The sequence below is a fragment of the Leptonychotes weddellii genome, chromosome 3, assembly GCF_054177405.1.
Source record: "Leptonychotes weddellii isolate Sample4059 chromosome 3, ASM5417740v2, whole genome shotgun sequence".
Taxonomy (NCBI): Eukaryota; Metazoa; Chordata; class Mammalia; order Carnivora; family Phocidae; genus Leptonychotes; species Leptonychotes weddellii.
Window position 1 is genome coordinate 74,442,603 of NC_138371.1, and position 19,098 is coordinate 74,461,700.

Consider the following 19,098-nt stretch of genomic DNA (forward strand, 5'->3'; position numbering starts at 1 on the left):
TAGTATATATACTAATATATACATATAACATATTAATACATATAATACATATAATATTAATATATAATACTAGTATATAGTATATATACATAATAGTATATATTATATACTATTATATATAGTTTAGTATATATTATATAATATATAGTATATAATATATATTATGTAGTATATAGTATACATTAGTATATAATAGCATATGATATAATATATAAGATATATACTAGTCATAGTATATATCTGTGTAGGTATACACACACAGAGATATTGCTTAATAATATAAGGAGAAATAGTCATGTACAACCACAGTAGAAAATTAGAGTTCTCTCATAAATTAACAGTCAAGTAGTCAAAAATAAATGACAGATATACCAAGCTTCATCAACAGAAAATATGTATTGTTTTTAAATGCCCAAAGAGAATGATTATGTATTAGCTTATAAAGAAAATTTCAATAAATTTCCCAAGTAGAAATTATGAAGACCACATCATCTAAACGAAGAAATAACACTATAAATCCACAATAAAGGAATAGTTAAACCCATATCCTCTTACAACTAAAAAAAAAAAGGTATTTTCCTAAATAATGCCCGTATTAAAGAGGAAATAAAAAATACATTACAGACTATTTAGAAATAATTGATGTGAGAAGAAAATCTACAGCTTTAAGTCTATGTATTAAAAAAGACCTAGTTTGAAACATATGAACCAAGCATTTAATTCAAGGATCCAGAAAAGAAAAATAATATATACCTAAAGAAAAGAGAATAAAGAGGCAGCGATAAAACAGAAATAAAAGAAACAAAACCAGGATGGTAGACTTGGACAACCACAACAAAAGGTGGCCCTTTCTGCAGCCCAGTAAAACAGATAGTTCTGGTGCTATTTCAATATTTCAAATGATCTCAGAGAAAGAAGAAAAGCCTTTAAATTCATTTTATGAAACTGATGTACTTTGCTATAAAAGATGACTTGACAAAGCAAACATAAAAACTGAAAACTAATCTCTTATTCTTTCATTCAGTATATATTGACTGTCTATTCTACTACAGGTATTGCACCAGGCAATATGGATAAAGCAGTAAATAAAAAGACAAATCCCTACCCCACCTCCATGGAGATTAGATTTTGAAAATAAGCAAATCAATACATGACCAAGTATAGTTTATAAGAGGAATATGAGATATGTATGTTGGGAAATTTAATAAAATATATTATTATATTAATAGGACAAAAAACCCTTATGATTATCATCATAAATGATTAAAGTTATTTGATAAAGTCCAGTATCAACTTCTATTTAAAATACTTTATGTAAATTAGAAAGTGTACAGGATACACTTATTTACATTATTCTCCAAGAATTAGCTAACATAACCGATAAAATTAGATGAGATGCAAACATTGGAAAGGATTTGGAATTATCATTTGCTAATGGTAAAATTATCTACATGAAAAAAACCCAAGTGTACTAATTAAATTAGCAAGATACTTCATGAAGTAAGATAGTTCATGGCCTGTTAAAAAATAAATGTACAATAAAAAAATAAGAATAAGAAGAGTTTTATACAAACAGAAGTATAGTAGAACATGTAATAGAAAAAAAGAGTAATAGAAAAAAAGAGATAGTTCAAAACAGCAACAAAAAGTATAATACTTAGTAATGTAATAAATCTCATAGAAGCTGCACTATTAAAATCAGTGGGAATAAGAAGAGCTTTTCTAGACAATATGTTATTTATATGGAAAAATAAAATTACATCCCTACCTCAAATTCATATCTAAGATAAATTCTAGGTGGATTAAAGACCGACACATGAACAGCAAATTTAAATACAAGATTATTAAAAATTAAAGAACATATATTATTTATTAATAATACATATATTTAGTAAAAATATTAAATTATCCATGCATATGAGCCCATTAATTTCACAACAGTGGTTACCTTTGGAGACAGAGGGCAGGAGAAGGGCTAAAAGTGGGCTTCAGCTTTGTCAGTAATATATCATTATTTGAATATATATATATTTTTAAAGATTTTATTTATTTATTTGACAGAGAGAGACACAGTGAGAGAGGGAACACAAGCAGGGGGAGTGGGAGAGAGAGAGAAGCAGGCTTCCCGTGGAGCAGGGAGGCCGATGCGGGACTTGATCCCAGGACCCTGGGACCATGACCTGAGCTGAAGGCAGTCGCTCAACCAACTGAGCCACCCAGGCGCCCCATTATTTGAATATTTTTTTTAAAGATTTATTTATTTTAGAGAGAGCGAGAGAGGGGGTTGCAGAGGGAAAGGGAGCTAGAGTCTCAAACTAACTCTCCACTGAGCATGGAGGCCTACATGAGGCTGGATCTCGAACCTGAGATCACAACCTGAGCAGAAACCAAGAGTCGGTTGTTAACCAACTGTGCCACCCAAGTGCCTGTCTACATCATTACTTCTTTTAAGAAGTGGGAGTTAAATCAGGATTAAGTGTTTAGTTTGATTTGAGTTATTAATTACTTTCTGTACTTTTTTAGTATGTTTGAAATATTTCATAATGAAGAATAGAAAATTTACGGCATCTATAATCCATTTACTCTTTATTTTGGTGAAAATTGTGAGATTAGTGGACTTACTCTAATTGTCACACTATTGAATAATCCATGCTTTCCCTGTTTTAATTTGAAATGCCTGTATCATCCCTTTGCGGTCTTTTGGCTAAGATCAAGTGAAATGCCTGTATCATGCTGTAAATTTTTCTATATTTGGGCCTATTTGTCTTTTTTATCCTGTTCTTCTTTTATCTGTCTATTTTGGCCTCAGTACCACAATTTTAGTTATTAAAACTTTTACAATAAGTTTACAAATGAATAGATGGCCAAACCTGCATTACTTCTCTTCCTCACCCTTCTTTCTCTCCCAAATCAATATTTCCCTGGTACCTCCTTAGTGTTTATTGTTCCTCAATAAATGTTAGGAATAGCTCCTGATGAAGCTTAGAATCCTTTATGTCAGCTCCATAAAGACAGGAATTTCTATTTTATTCTTTGCTGTATCCCAACAGCTTCCACAGAGTTTGACATACAGTAGTCTCTGAATATTTGTTCAGTGAATTCATTCATTAAAAAAACCAAAACAAACCAAACATAAAACCCCTGAAAATCTCGGATTATATTATATTTCTAGACTAATGTGGAGGAGAATTTGCATCTTTATTGTACTTAGTCAAACGAACATTTATCTATTTGTTAATGTGATTTTAAATATCTCTCAGTGAAGTTTTATAATTTTCTTCACCTAAATTGTACATTAAATTCCTTTTATGCTTATCCTTGATATGATTTTTGTTATGATTAATATCCTTTTCCTTTCTTTTTAAAATTGATTATTGGCTAATAGGGGAGTAACTGATTTTGTGAGTTTCTTATCCAGCAAACTTGCTATCTTCTTTTAATTCTATATAGATAATAGTAACATCTGCAAATAATGACATTTTGTGTTTTGCTAGCCAATCTGTATATTTCTCTTCTTTTCCCTTTCTTCTTGCTTTGGGTAGAACTTCTAGTATGTTGAGAAGCTGGAATGACAATAGGCACCTTTTTTTTTTTTTTTTTCAGATTTTCAATGGAATGCTTGCTATTTTATAAATTTTATTTTTAAGATTTTCATGGGTACTTTTTTATCAGATTAAGAAATTTTCCTTCTATTTCTAGTTTGTTAAGTATTTCATATAATTATTGTTGAATTTTATTGAATGTTTTTTATACATCTATTAAGATGAACACATGGTTTTTCTCCTTTAATATTCAAGGTACTAGATTACCTTGGTATTTTTTTTTTTTTTTAAATTGAACCATTCTTGAATTCCTTGGATAAAGCCTACATGGTCAGGAGATAACTTTTACACACATAAACATTATTCACTTCAATTGTCTAATGTTTTATTTACAGTTCTTGCATCAAAGTTTCCATGTGAAACTGGTTCATAAGTTTTCTTTTTTTATTGTCTTTGCCTGATTTTGATATTAAAATCAAAAGAGAGATGCTTTCCCACTTTTCCTGAAACATTTCTTTCCTTTTCCACCCTAGTCCAAGCTACCATCTGAATTATCCTCTAATTCTCCCTTCTTTTCAAATTTATATTTTCTCTTCCTTGACCCCATCTTTTTTTCTCACCATCCTACCACCTCACACATGCTCTCAAATGTAAGTTCCAAGAGCAAGGAGCTTGCCTCTCCCCAGAAATTTGGCCTCTGTCAAGCCTATAACAAAATATCTGTTGAATAAATGAAAGAAATAAAATCCTATTTTTCATCTATCAGACTGGCAAAGACAAAAAACCTGAAATGTCCATATTGACACTTTGGGGAAAAATGAACACACATCTATATGCATATATTCTAAAGAGTAATTTGATGATATTAACCAAAAGCCTTTAAAACATGATACCTTTGACCAAGCAAGTATATTGCTAGCAATTTTTTTTGATGTAATCTAACAATGTGAAAACATTTTTTATCAAAATGTTGTTCATCGGGAAAAATGGTAACCTAATTGTTCAATGATATGTGATTTTTTAATAAATTAATAAATTATGACATCCATACAGTGGAACAGCATGTACTTCTAAAATTGTCACAGAAAGATGTTTTGGACAAATTGTAAACTTTAAAAAGATAGTAATATAATGTGTATTATCATACTATTTTGGTAAAAAAGTTTACTTCTATGCATTGAACAAAGCCTAGAAGTATATACACAAAAATATTGCTGTTATTTACCATCAGTACTAGGATAAACAAAAGTTTTATTCTTTTCCTTTACCTATATTTTTCTACCTTTCTATCATGAACACTATGTTTTGGACACAAAGCATAAATTTAAAAAGAAAAGAGTTCTAATATCATGCTGTTACCAATTTAATGAAAAATCTCTGGCACTGGGAAGTAATATCAAATATTCAAGCGTGTGTGTGTGCGTGTGTGTGTGTGTATAAATGACATCTGTTGAAGGCTGCCCAGTATTTGAACACACTTCTTTGGGGGATCTCGAAACTAATTACTAATGAGCAGTAATGTGACCTAGGTTTAGCCAAACTAACATTTCCACTCAGAGCTCTGAATTCGGTGAGAGCAATGCAGAGACACAGAAAATCATGAGATTACTCCTTACACCTGTGGCCAAACTGAGACACCAAACTCCAAGAGTGTCCAAGGGTAGCAGAGCACAGCAGCATGACAAAGAATGTCCAGTGGTACATTAGCAGCAACTTCTAAAGCAGAATTTTCTTATGGTATGATATTGGCTAGGCTTTGCCTTTTTTGGTTTCTACTATGTTCTTAAGCCTGTTTCTCCTGTGCCCTTATAGATTCTGTAGAGCTCTATTATGGTATTTTTTCAAAAAGGTCCTTTTCTGCTTCAGACAAGTTAGATTCTATTGTTTAGAATGAAGAATCCTGGTATAATTCTCAATTGGCACAATTGGTGACTGGTACAACAGCCTAGCAGTTATCACCAATTATCCTCAATTAATGCTCTTGCATTTCAGAAATTGCCACTATTTTTCTAGTTAGGTCAAAAGGTTACTAGAGAGTGCATGGGTATAAATACGAGAAAGATCAGGTATGAATACCAGCCATGATATTTACTATTCGTCTGAACTCAGACAATAGATCTAATCTCTGTAGCCCATAATCTCTTCATTTGTAAATTATTTTGAGGATTCAGTAAGATCATGTTAAAATTTCACATATCCAATATTTATCTTAAATTCTTAACTCTGCTTTCTTATTTCATGGCTCACATTATACCTACACTTTTAATTCATGTATACTTCCACCATAAACACCACTTGCCAATATGATCAACTCTATTTCATCAGACTATGAAACCTATGCATAAATCTAAATGTCTGCTTTCTTCAATACTATGCATTGGTTACTGCAGTCTGGTAGAGAAATTAGAATGATCCATATAAAGTCAAACTGCCTTGTGGCCAGACTAACAATGCTATATTCAGATAAAAACAAACAAAATGGCAGCTCATATCCAAAAAAGCACTGAAAACTCAGAAAAAGAATCTGAATCTTTACTGAACTCTCATGAAGAAGAACTAATGTAAGATTCCATTGCTAATGCATAGTAAAAAATCTTAAAATTCTCTTTTGTCATCTCCTTAAATTACAGGGTAGGGCAGTTGCCCCAGAATCTCATCTCAGACCCCTAAATCTTCCTCACATTATCTCTCTAAGCTCCATCCAATATAACTTTTTCCTTCAACACATCCCTTCCTCTAGTCTTTCTGGATTGACTATTTTCTCCCTCTAACTTGCTAATGTAAATCAATCAAGCTTTCTCAGCTTCTTTCAATTCTCCACCCTTCCCATATATATAAAACACAAAAAAATGGCCCTGAAGCTGAGCAAATAGGGAAAGATTTATTAACTTTTAAGTACTGATAATCTTTTATCCTCCCCCATGCCTTCCAACATTTCTCTTTTTTCTCTTCTTCTCTTTCCCTCTTCTCCTCTCTTTCTTTCCCTCCCTCCCTCCCTCCCCCTGCCACCACAACTGTATAGTTTTGAGCCATGATATATTTTGATCTGAAACCACAATTATGTCTTTACACGTGCTTGGCAATCCTACATTTTCCTGCTTGGACTTTTCCTCTATTTCTCAGCTCTGATCTTTTTCCTGAGCTCCAGATTCACAAATGTCTCTACCTTCTGGACATCTTCATTTGTGTGCCTTAAGGGCATGGGCATTTCAAACACAAAATTTAAAGTGAATGAAACACTCAGCACCTTTCTCCTTATATCTTTTTTTCTCCTGTATTCTCCAACCCAACATCAACGTGAACTTGGTCAAACAAAAAGCCTCAGTGTGATTCCTACTTCTCTGCTTCCTTCATACTCTATATTCATTAATCACCAAGTCCTGATCTCTCTAATTGTTTTAATCTCTTGCATTTGTACACTGTTGTACACATTAGTTGCCACTACCCTAGATTAGACTAGCATCCACATTTTCCTCTATCTGGTCTTCCTGTCTCCTGGTCTGTCTTATTTTAGTTCATTGTTTTTACTATTGTTAAAACAGTCTTTCTAAGATGTCAATCTCATTCTGTCACTTAACTACATGGGTTCTGGAGTCTGACTGCTAAGTTTTGAACCAGATTTAATGATCAGCTAGGGAGGAGGGAAAGTGTATGCTACACAGACACTACACAGTTAAGCACACAGACACTACAATCTATTTGCCTTGGTTCAAATGTCAACGTTGTCTTTATTAATATATGACCTTGGAACAATTACTTAAATTTGTAGGACTTAGTTTTCTTAACTGTGAAACTGAAATAACAAAAGAATCTATATTATAGAGAAGTTATAAGGATTACGTTAAACAGAAAGCTCTAACAGAGTCATGTAAATATTTGCCATTATTATTATATGGCCTTACATAGATTATAAAGCCTCTCAGTACTTCAGTCGTCCTATCTATAAACAGGAGTAATATGTTATGACATAGGTTTTTTGCTATTAGACGACATAATGGGACTCAATTAGATGTCACATCCTCTGTTAAAACATTCTCTGATCTCCCAATTCCCAAGGCAGGAATAAATGTAAATGACCCCACTGCACCAGTCTGTACTCTATACCATAGCATTTAACACAGGTAGTTACAACTGACTGCTTCTCTGTCTCCTTCCCCAAACTGGATGTTCTTGGATTGCAGGAGGTATGCATCCCCCAGTGGTTTTTCTATTATACATCAGAGCAAAATTTTACTGTACAAATGAATGAATGAATATATATAATATGTCTTTCCTAATGTCTAGCAAATAACAGGTGGTCAATATATGTCAATTTTCTTTATCAGTTTTCTCAGTCTGTGGTGGGGATGGTGGTAGGACAGTGTCCTACTAGAGCTCTCTTTCCTTTTAGTTTTAACCTCTACCAAAGTACCAGGCCATTTGGTGATGAGCCCTTTTATCTGGATCTAAGCCAACTGTCATTGCTGAGTTTCAGTATCCCAACCTCAATAATCTCATAAGAAATTAAGTCACTATTTCCATATCTGGGCCTTTTTCTGAAGGGCCAACAGTGAAGAAAAATGTCTCTAACAATGTTAGAGTCAGAGTACATTCTTTTTTTTTTTTTTAAAGATTTTTATTTATTTATTTGTCAGAGAGAGAGAGAGAGAGAGAGCACAAGCAGGGGGAGTGGCAGGCACAGGGAGAAGCGGGCTCCCTGTGCAGAGCTCTATCCCAGGACCCTGGGATCAAGACCTGAGCCAAAGGCAGATGCTTAACCGACTGAGCCACCCAGGCATCCCAAGTCAGAGTACATTTTCAAACACTACAGTGCCATGTGACATTGATAAACTTGATTTTTTTTCCCACGAAACATCTTCACGGACTAGATGAGGTTTGTTAAGTTTAAAAATTTTGCCATGGAGATCTCTTAACTCTCAGAAATGTCTCGTAAAGATACTTGGTATTTTATACATATTCATAATTAGAATATGAATATGAATCATTATCTTTCAGGGTTTCTTAATGAGATACCTCTTATCATTTGATATTAAAAATCTTGGTTAGATGGAACTGTTCCATGCTCTGCAAGAAATGTGAGGCTCCTGGACCCTTCTATTAGCACTCTCCAATGGCAGTAACTCTTTGCCATTGCTGTGACAGTCGACAATGCCTCTAGACATTTTGAAACTCCCTTTAGGGAGTGAAGTCGGAGGGAACAAAAATGATCACACTTAGTTGAGAATCATTTTCAGTTAGACCATTCACCTGACCTTTAAAATATATCCATTTCTCTAATATACTTATTACTTTGCCCTGATATCTTACTGATGAAATCAAGGCAAAGGTAATGGTTACTTATTTTCTCTCTCAAGAAATGAATTGTACTTTTGACATACAGAAGTAAGATGTTAGGGGAAATCAACACTTGCATTAATTGCTGAATAGGTATACATTTGCTAAACATTATCTTTGAACTATTTTCATTTGTGCTCAGCTAAACCTACAGAACTTGGCACTCCCTCTGAAAACATGAAGGAATTCCTCTGAAAAATGACCACCACTCTTTAAGAACCATGACGAACAAATATTTTAAATTGAATAGAAATTATGTAAAATGTTTTATTTTTTAATTTTTTTAAAGATCCTATTTGTTTATTCATTTGAGAGAGAGAGAGTAAGCAGGAGGAGGAGCAGAGGGAGAGGGATAAGCAGACTCTACGCTAAGCGGGGAGCCTGATGTGGGGCTCGATCCCATGACCCCGAGTTCATGACCTGAGCCAAAACCAAGAGTGGAACACTTAACCAACTGAGCCACCCAGGCGGCCTTAAATGTATGTTTTAAATAAATTTATATGGACAGTTCTATCTAGCTTGTTAGGTGTAGTATGCTACTGGGAAGTTTTTTAAAAATACTATGAATAGATATTGAATACTTTCAAGTACCTTTCTGTCATTTTCGTCAAAATGGTCATACAAACTAAAAATATTATAAAAATGAAGACCAATCATTTTTTGAAGTTGGGACACCTGGTGGCTCAGTTGGTTAAGCGTCTGCCTTCAGCTCATGTCATGATCCCAGGGTCCTGGGATCGAGCCCCACATCGGGCTTCCTGCTCAGCGGGGAGTCTGCTTCTTCCTCTCCCGCTCCCCCTGTTTGTGTGCATGCTTGCTCGTGCTCTCTCCATCTCTGTCAAATAAATAAAATCTTTTAAAAAAATAAAGAAGTACAAAATGCATGGGAGTTCTTGCCTTTCTTTTCTTTTTTTAAATCTTTATTGGGTTGTTAGGAATTGAAAGTGATTTTTTTAAAAAGATTTTATTTATTTATTTGACAGACAGAGAGAGAGCATGAGCAGGGGTAGGAGCAAGGGGAGAGGGACAAACAGACTCCCTGCTGAGCAGGGAGCCTGAGGCGGACCGATCCCAGGACCCTGGGATCATGACCTGAGTTGAATGCTGACGCTTAACTGACTGAGCTACCCAGGCACCCAGTTCTTGCCTTTCTTTACCTAACGACATTTAACCTCACTGCAACAAGACATAAAATCAGTGAGATATATGATCCAAATACATCAATAAAGACTTCTGAAGTACAATATTTCTTGAATCAAAAGGAAATATAAACAAAGTCCTAATTTATAATGCAAATCTAACCTTTTCTGCTTTGAAATAATTGCTCTGGCAGATTTCTTACATTGTTTTAAAGAAGTCAGGCATTCCTACCTTTCCCCTTTGCACCCATCTCACCACTACTTTTTTTCTTTTTAAAGAATATTTATTAAGCATTTTTTTATACCCACAGCACTATATTAAGTACTCTGAATTATGTTAGGGTAAGAAATGAAGGAAAGGGGAAATGCAAATTAAAACAACAGTGAGATACCACTACACACCTATTAAAATGCCCAAAATCTGGGACACTAACAACACCAAATGCTGGCAAGGATGTGGAGGCAAAAGGAACTCTCATATATTGCTGGTGGGAGTGCAAAATGATACAGCCATTTTGGAAGACAGTTTACAAAACTAAACATACTCTTACCATATGATCAAGTAACTGCACTCCTTGGCATTTACCCAAAGGAGCTTAAAACTATGTCTACACAAAAACCTACACACGGATGTTTATAGCAGCCTTATTTATAATCACCAAAACTTGGAAGCAATCAAGATGTCCTTCAGTACATGAATAGATAAATAAACTATGGCACATCCAGACAATAGAATATTATTCACTACTAAAAAGCTATCAAGCCATGAAAGCATGCAGAAATCTTAAATGCATATTACTAAATGAAGGAAGCCAATCTGAAAAGGCTATCTAGTCTAGGATTCCAATGATATGATATCTGGAAAAGGCATAATTATGGAGACAGTAAAAAGATCAGCAGTTTCCAGGGGTGGGATGGGAGTAGGGATGAATAGGCAGAGCAGAGGACTTCTAGGGCAGTGAAAATACTCCGTATGAAATTATACATTTGTTCAAACCCATAGAATGTACAACACCAGGTGTGAGCCCTAAGCAAACTATGGACTTTGGGTGATTATAATATGTCAATGTAGGTTCATCCTTAATAACAAATGTACCTTTCTGGTAAGTGATGTTAATAATGGGGGAGGCTATACATGTGTGGGACTAGGGGCTATATGGAAAATCTCTGTGTCTTCCTCTCAAGTTTGCTGTGAATGTAAAACTGCTCTAAAATAATAGTCTTTTTAAAAAAATTAAGGAAAGCAAGAAAAAAGGACACATTTTTAAAAACACTATTTTTCAAATAGCTTATTTTCTAGACAAAAAAATCTAAAGCCTTAAAAAGAACTACATGAAACAAGCATGCTGCAAGCAATAAAGTATAAACTGGCAGAGTGGAACAGTAGAAAGAACACTAAACTTGAGTTAGAAAACTCGGGATCAAATCAAATTTTTGTGTGAAACTGGGCAAGGCATTTACATTTACTTTTTCTAAGTCCCAGTTTTCTCTATTGTAAAGTAAGAATAATCACATTTCTCTTAGAATTGTTTTGAAAATTAATGACCTAAATCTCTGAAAGTACACTTAACTAGCCAACCATTAAATGTTTCTTTTCCATAAAGTCTAGGAATGAAAAACAAGATGGGATCATTACCTGGTGTGATTTTTTATAGTTTCGTTAATTTGCCTAAATGTCATAATCTACAGGGGAAAACACACTGTTGTAATCTATAGAAGAGCAGGAAAGCCCTAGCTGTCTTCATTCAAACCTATTTCTGTCAAGTCATTCTCCACTATCTGCACTATTCTGTGGGACCCAATGAAGAAAAAGGTGTATCATATGGATAGATGTTAGTTGTAGTAGCAGAATTCAGAACATACTGTTTTTTACATTGGGAAAATGGTCTACAAGGGCAAATAATGTCCAGAAAAGCCAAAAATAGAAAGTAGACAAGCATGATAGGAAAGTAGCTAGAAAGGTAGTTACAGAGCAAAATGGCACTGACTGCATTTTGGACCCCATAATTCTTTGTTGTGGGGGGCTGTTCTGTGCATTGTTAGATGCATAGGAGCATCCCTGGCTGTGTGTCATAGTCCACCAATAATGACAACCTCAAATGTCATCAGATATTGCTGAATGTTCCCTTTAAGGGGAAAAACTGCCCCTGACTGAGAATCACAGATTTAGATGGTAACAATGGAAGGGGAAAAAGAGTGAGATAACTAATAATACTGGCCAAAAGATTCACAGTTAAAACAGGCACAATTTTAAAATATTTATCAACACAAAAATGATATATGTTTATATGAATCATATCTGGGGAGAATTATCAGCAGTAGCTCTCAAGTAGATAATGTAATGAACAGAAGAAGAATAAATGTAATATAATGACTGTGTCAAAGGTCAGAAGGTGAGAGAAGGAAATAATGAATTGATATGGCAGTGAATCAGGTTAGGGGTAACTTTTTCAGTGTGCCAATTTTAATTTTCTTCTTAATTTTTTTTCCAAAACTGTAACTGAGGAAAACATGGTAGTTGATTTTGCCCTTTTAGGTAAGTGGGCAGGTGGATAGACAGGTAAAAGGATTAGAAATAGGCATTTGACAAAATACAGCATCCTTTCTTGATAAAAACCCTCAAGAAAATAGGGATAGAAGGAACATACCTCAACATCATAAAGGTCATATATGAAAGACTCACAGCTAATATCATCCTCAATGGGGAAAAACTGAGAGCTTTTTCCCTAAGGTCAGGAACACAACAGGGATGTCTACTTTCACCACTGTTACTTAACATAGTACTGGAAGTCCTAGCCTCAGCAGTCAGACAACAAAAAGAAGGCAAAAAGAGGCATCCAAATTAGCAAGGAAGAAGTCAAATTTTCATTCTTCACAGACGACATGATACTTTATGCAGAAAACCTGGAAGATTCCATCAAAAAATTGTTAGAACTAATACATGCATTCTGCAAAGTTATAGGATATAAAATCAATGTACAGAAATCTGTTGCATTTCTATACACCAATAATGAAGCAGCAGAAAGAGAAATCAAGTAATCGATTCCATTTACAATTGCACCAAAAACCATAAGATACCTAGGAATCAACCTAACAAAGAGGTAAAAAATGCTCAACATCTGAAAACTATGGAACACTTATGAAAGAAATTGAAGAAGACACAAAGAAATGGAAAAAGAAAAAAAAAAGTGTCTTCAACAAATGGTGTTGGGAAAACTGGACAGCAACGTGCAGAAGAATGAAACTGGACCACTTTCTTACACCATACACAAATATAAATTCAAAATGGATGAAAGACCTAAATGTGAGACAGGAAACCATGGATTGGAAGAACAAATATTGTTAAAATGTCTACACTACCCAAAGGAATCTACACATTCAGTGCAATCCATATCAAAATAACATCAGCTCTTTTCACAGAGCTAGAACAAACAATTCTAAAATTTGTATGGAACGACAAAAACCCTGAATACCCAAAGTAATGTTGAAAAAGAAAACCAAAGCTGGAGGCATCACAATTTCGGACTTCAAGCTGTATTACAAAACTATAATCATCAAGACAGTATGGTACTGGCACAAAAACAGACATACAGATCAATGGAACAGACTAGAGAACCCAGAAATGAACCCACAACTATATGATCAACTGATTTTCGACAGAGCAGGAAATAATATCCAATGGAAAAAAGACAGTCTCTTTAACAAATGCTATTGGGAAAATTGGACAGCCACAAGCAGAAGAATGAAACTGGACCACTTTCTTACACCATACACAAAAATAAATTCAAAATGGATGAAAGACCTAAATGTGAGACAGGAAACCATCAAAATCCTAGAAGAGAACACAGGTAGCAACCTCTTTGGCTTTGGCCACAGCAACTTCTTACTAGACACATCACCAGAAGCAAGGGAAACAAAAGCAAAAATGAACTACTGGGACCTCATCTAGATGAAAAGCTTCTGCACAGTGAAGAAAACAATCAACAAAACTAAAAGGCAACCAACGGAATGGGAGAAGATATTTGCAACTGACATATCAGATAAAGGGCTAGTATCCAAAATCTATAATGAACTTATCAAACTCAACACCCAAAAATTAAATAATCCAGTTAAGAAATGGGCAGAAGACATGAACAGACATTTCTCCAAAGAAGACATACAAATTGCTAACAGACGCATGAAAAAATGCTCAACATCTCTCATCATCAGGGAAATAGCAAGTCAAAACCACAATGAGATACCACCTCACACCGGTCCGAATGGCTAAAATTAACAACTCAGGAAACAAAAGATGTTGTCAAGGATGCAGAGAAAGGGGAACCCTCCTACACTACTGGTGGGAATGCAAACTGGTGCAGCCACTCTGAAAAACAGTATGGAGTTTCCTCAAAAAGTTAAAAATAGAACTACCCTATGACCTAGCAATTGCACTACTAGGTATTTATCCAAAAGATACAAAAATACTGATTCAAGGGGCATATGCGCCCCAATGTTTATAGCAGCACTATTAACAATAGCCACACTATGGAAAGAGCCCAGATGTCCATATATTGATGAAGAGATAAAGAAGATGTGAGATACACATGCATACACACACAACGGCATATTACTCAGCCCTCAGAAGGTACGAAATCTTGCCATTTGCAACAACGTAGTTGGAACTAGAGTGTATTATGCTAAATGAAATAAGTCAGTGAGAGAATGACAAATACCATATGATTTCACTCATATGTGGAATTTAAGAAACAAATCAGATGAACATAGGGGAAGAGAAAGAAAAATAAAGTAAGATAAAATGAGAGAGGGAGTCAAACCATAAAAGACTCTTAACAGTAGAGAACGAACTGAGGGTTGATGGAGGGGAGGTCAGGTCAGGGGGACGGTCTAAATGGGTGATAGGTATTAAGGGGGGCACTTGCTGGGATGGGCACTGGGTGTTATATGTAAGTGATGAATCACTGAATTCTACTCCTGAAACCAATACTGCACTATATGTTACCTAACTTGAATTTAAATAAAATCTCCGAAGGAAAAAAAAGGATTAGGAATAGTTACCTGAAATTATAATCATATTAAATGTAAAAAGTCTTTTGTCCATTTTTCTTTTTTTTGAGGGGGTACTGATTTGCGATAATTCTTTTTCAATTACAGGTGTTGAAATGTCTTCTCCAGTTTGTAACTTGTTTTTTCATTCTTTTAAGATGACTTTTGAGAGAAGAAACATCACAACTATAATGCAATAAAATTTAATAATCTTTTCTTTAATGACTTTTTAAATTTTGTATCTTAATTTTTTCCCTATTCTGAATAATCAATGAATCCAATACCATTTATTGAAAAGTCAACCCTTATCACAATACCAGCTCTGTTAAATAAGTTTCCAACCACAGAGATGTCTCTGGGCTGTGCTATTTCACACAGATGGCCAATCCATCTATCTTTGCACCATTATAATATTGTATTAATTACTAAGGGTTTATATCAAATTTTCATATCTGGCAGTTCCAGTCTCCCCATCTTCTTCTTCTTCTTCAGGAGTATAATATCATTGCCTTAATTCCATCTTTTATTTATTAAACAGATTTGTTTTATATTGTTTAATAATTTTAGTATGTGAAATGTTTGAAATCTTATTCTTCTATTATTTCTGATACTCTTTCCTGATACCCTATATTGTAAATTTTTATTGTAATCTTGTTATTTATGTTTTTTTGAATTATACTTGTGGGAATTTTTTGAGTCCTGTATTCAAAGTGGATTCCTTCGGAGAGAATTTGTGTTTTCTTCTACCAACTACTTGGAGGATTTTAAACTTGGGACCACATTAAATTCTTGGCTTTAATTTTCTTTTTCATATCATCTATGTAGTGTGAAGTTCAGTAGCAAACCCACAAGACCAGCTTGTGGTTACAAATGATCAGGGAGATATTTTATTTACGCTCAGCACCAAGATGTGAAGCAGTTAGTTATTCTTGAAGTGCTGTGGGAGGTGATAGGCTGATTTTATTATGCACTCTCACAATGAAGGTGCAGAGATTTGTAAGTCTGTGCTGAGGGGAACTTATGTTTATAAAGAACCTTGTGTTTTGACTCTTTCTTGCTCCTCTTTCAATGAAGAAAGAGTCTGTGAAAACCTTAGCCAGGGTTTACCAGGCTCAACAAATACTCTAAAGCTTCCTGCTCTGAATGGCACTTATATTACATTTGTTTATTGTTTTGTTGTTTTGTTTTATTTTTTAAAGATTTTATTTATTTATTTGAGAGAGAGAGAGGGAGAGAGAATGAGAGCACAGAGGGAGAGTGAGAGGGAAAAGCAGACTTCCCGCTGAGCAGGGAGCCCTATGTGGGGCTCGATCCCAGGACCTTGGGATCATGACCTGAGCTGAAAGCAGACACTTAACCAAGTGAGCCACCCAGTCGCCCCTGTTGTTTTGTCTTAGCCTTGTAGGATAAACAAATCATCACCATCTTTCACACCATCTTTCCAGTTCATAAATGCATGCAATACTATTTTTATATCTAGCATATCATTTTTAGTTGTTTACTATGAGATGTAGGGTATCTAGTTCACCATACTAACAAGACACAAAGGTTAAATTTTATTTTCCCCCTCATCTTTATCTTTTCTTTACCTTATTTCTTTTAAAATGTCTCTATTCTATTTTTTCCCTTGTTTTCAAAAAACCAGATACTCATTTTGAAAAAAACCTGAAGTGATATGGAGTAGAAAAGTAAAAAGTCACAGCCCCCTAATCCACCTCCCCTAACTCTAAGGAAAAGACACTGTTATAGTTTGCTCTTATATAATATATATTTTTATTTTTTAAAAAATAGTATTAATGCCTATAAATATTCCCCTATTGTTCCCTAACATGGTTTAAAAAAATAAATATATATCAGGTAGAATTTAACATGTCATTAATTATAGATCTACTTCATGAATATTTTCAAAAGAAAACACTGTCTTGCAAATATTGAATTTCTTTCTCTTTTCTTCAATTTAAAATCCTATTTTCTGAAAGACATTCTGAAAGTATATTTCAACTTGTTTTATTAAATATGCAATGTTTCATTATAGATCCACATTTCACTTATAACTATGTTATTTATCAATAAACAGATTCACCATGACATATTTTCAAAGTTTGATATTCTCATCTCTCTTTATAAAACTGCATGATCAGAAGTTATTAACCTCAATGGATTTAGAATTTTATAAGTCATTAGGTACAGTGGGCTTACAAAATATTCTCAACATGCTAAGCAAGTGTTATTTCAAATGACTCTAAGCAGATTTAAAGTAGTTGTTATACTCCTGAAAGGGACTCAATATTCTAACTGGCTTTGAGCTACCATCTTCTCTGGCTGTTCTCATATGCTATGACAAAATAGCTCTTCTGATGGATCAAATGAACAATTACTGACATTTGCCATCTTCAATATTTTGAATGTCCACTATCCAAGAAAGGTAGATGTTACACGTATTTTTAAGATATGCTGAAAACCTATATTAATTTATTCAGAGAACTTACTGATTAAAATAAAACATTCCCCCTACTATACAAGTTATTTATTGTAGGAAAAAGATCAAAGATCTTTGTTTCAAATTTTGTCTATTTTATCAAAAGAGGTTTTAAACAAGGCTTTCGGGGGTGCCTGGGTGGCTCAGTCGTTAAGTGTCTGCCTTCGGCTCAGGTCATGATCCGGGGGTCCTAGGATCAAGCCTGCATCGGGCTCCCTGCTCAGCCAGAAGCCTGCTTCTCCCTCTCCCATTCCCTCGGCTTGTGTTCCCTCTCTCGCTGTGTCTTTCTCTGTCAAATAAAAAAATAAAATCTTTAAAAAAAATTAACAAGGCTTTTGGAAAACTTTTGGAAACAAAGGAAAAAGCTCTTTAAGAATTAAAAACTGATTTCTGGCAGGGATGGGTTGCAGAGGCTGCAACAAAACCTGCTACAAAGTTTAGCAAAGAAAACAATTGTATAGGGGCGCCTGGGTGGCTCAACTGGTTAAGTGTCTGCCTTCAGCTCAGGTCATGATGTCAGGGTCCTGGTATTGAGCCCCGTGTTAGGCTCCCTGATCAGTGGGGAGTCTGCTTCTCCCTTTCCTTCTGTGCACTCTTTCTCCCTCTCTCTCGTTCTCTCTCAAATAAATAAATAAAATCTTACAAAAAAAAGAAAACAACTGGATAAAAATTAACATTTATACCAACCATGGTTTCAAAGAACAGTGGCAGAGATAGGAAAACAAATAGGTAGAAAGAAAAATTCTTTCTAATTATAAAAAGCTCATGACAGAATGAGAGAAAAACTCTAGACCATAAAAAGTGCTCTACAAGAAAGGAAATGTAATTATGGTATACTAGGTTTTGCAATGAACAATATTTACATAACATTAATAAGCTAAACATTTATTTTTTAAACTATATTGGCAAGATGGGGGGACAGAGAGCTACAAGTAAGCTAAGTAAGTCATCATCTAATGATAATAGATTATGTTTATAACTTCTATAATTCCTATCTATAATTTCTATCTATGAACAATGTCTAAAAATGGTAAACCTAGATATAGCAGTAAAAAAACTCCACATTATTTACAAATAGGTAGCTTAATTACTTTGGGAATTAAAAGGATGTAAAGATTAAAGCAGTTAAATATTAAAAGCAGTTATCTCTAGATCTAGGTGGACTCATAGGGAGGGGACACTCAATATTATTTGACTTAACATGGGCATATAATACATTTTTTTTTAAAGGAAAGGAATAAGATCATAACAGGGACTTTAAGGCTGTATATATGTTCTCACTCCACTTCTGCATTTTAATATCCAATGGAGAGGCAACATGGTGTGACGGTGGTTGGATTTGGATCCACACAAATATGGGTTTGAATTCTGACTCTGCAACTGACTGATTCACATGTCTGTGGGGAAGTCAGTTAATATTTTTGAGACCATATTGGTTTTGTATACAATTAGGCAATAATGATTTCCAGCATGCAGTGTAAGGACTACCAATAATCTATGTGAAGCATATGGCACATAGAAAATGTTTATTTAATAGTAGTTGCTATAATTAATCATTATT

General features: G+C 34.4%; 1 protein-coding gene and 1 long non-coding RNA gene across 7 annotated transcripts in view; both read right to left on the minus strand.

Moving 5' to 3' along the window:
* Window positions 1-19,098, minus strand: part of MBD5 (methyl-CpG binding domain protein 5) — a 433,945-nt gene that overhangs the window by 182,386 nt on the left and 232,461 nt on the right. The window lies entirely within an intron of this gene.
* On the minus strand, window positions 4,168-19,096 carry LOC145720555 (uncharacterized). Its single transcript, XR_014143611.1, has 2 exons — window positions 15,071-19,096; window positions 4,168-9,711 (listed from the first exon to the last, which is right to left on the minus strand). It is a non-coding gene; the product is annotated as an uncharacterized LOC145720555 (long non-coding RNA).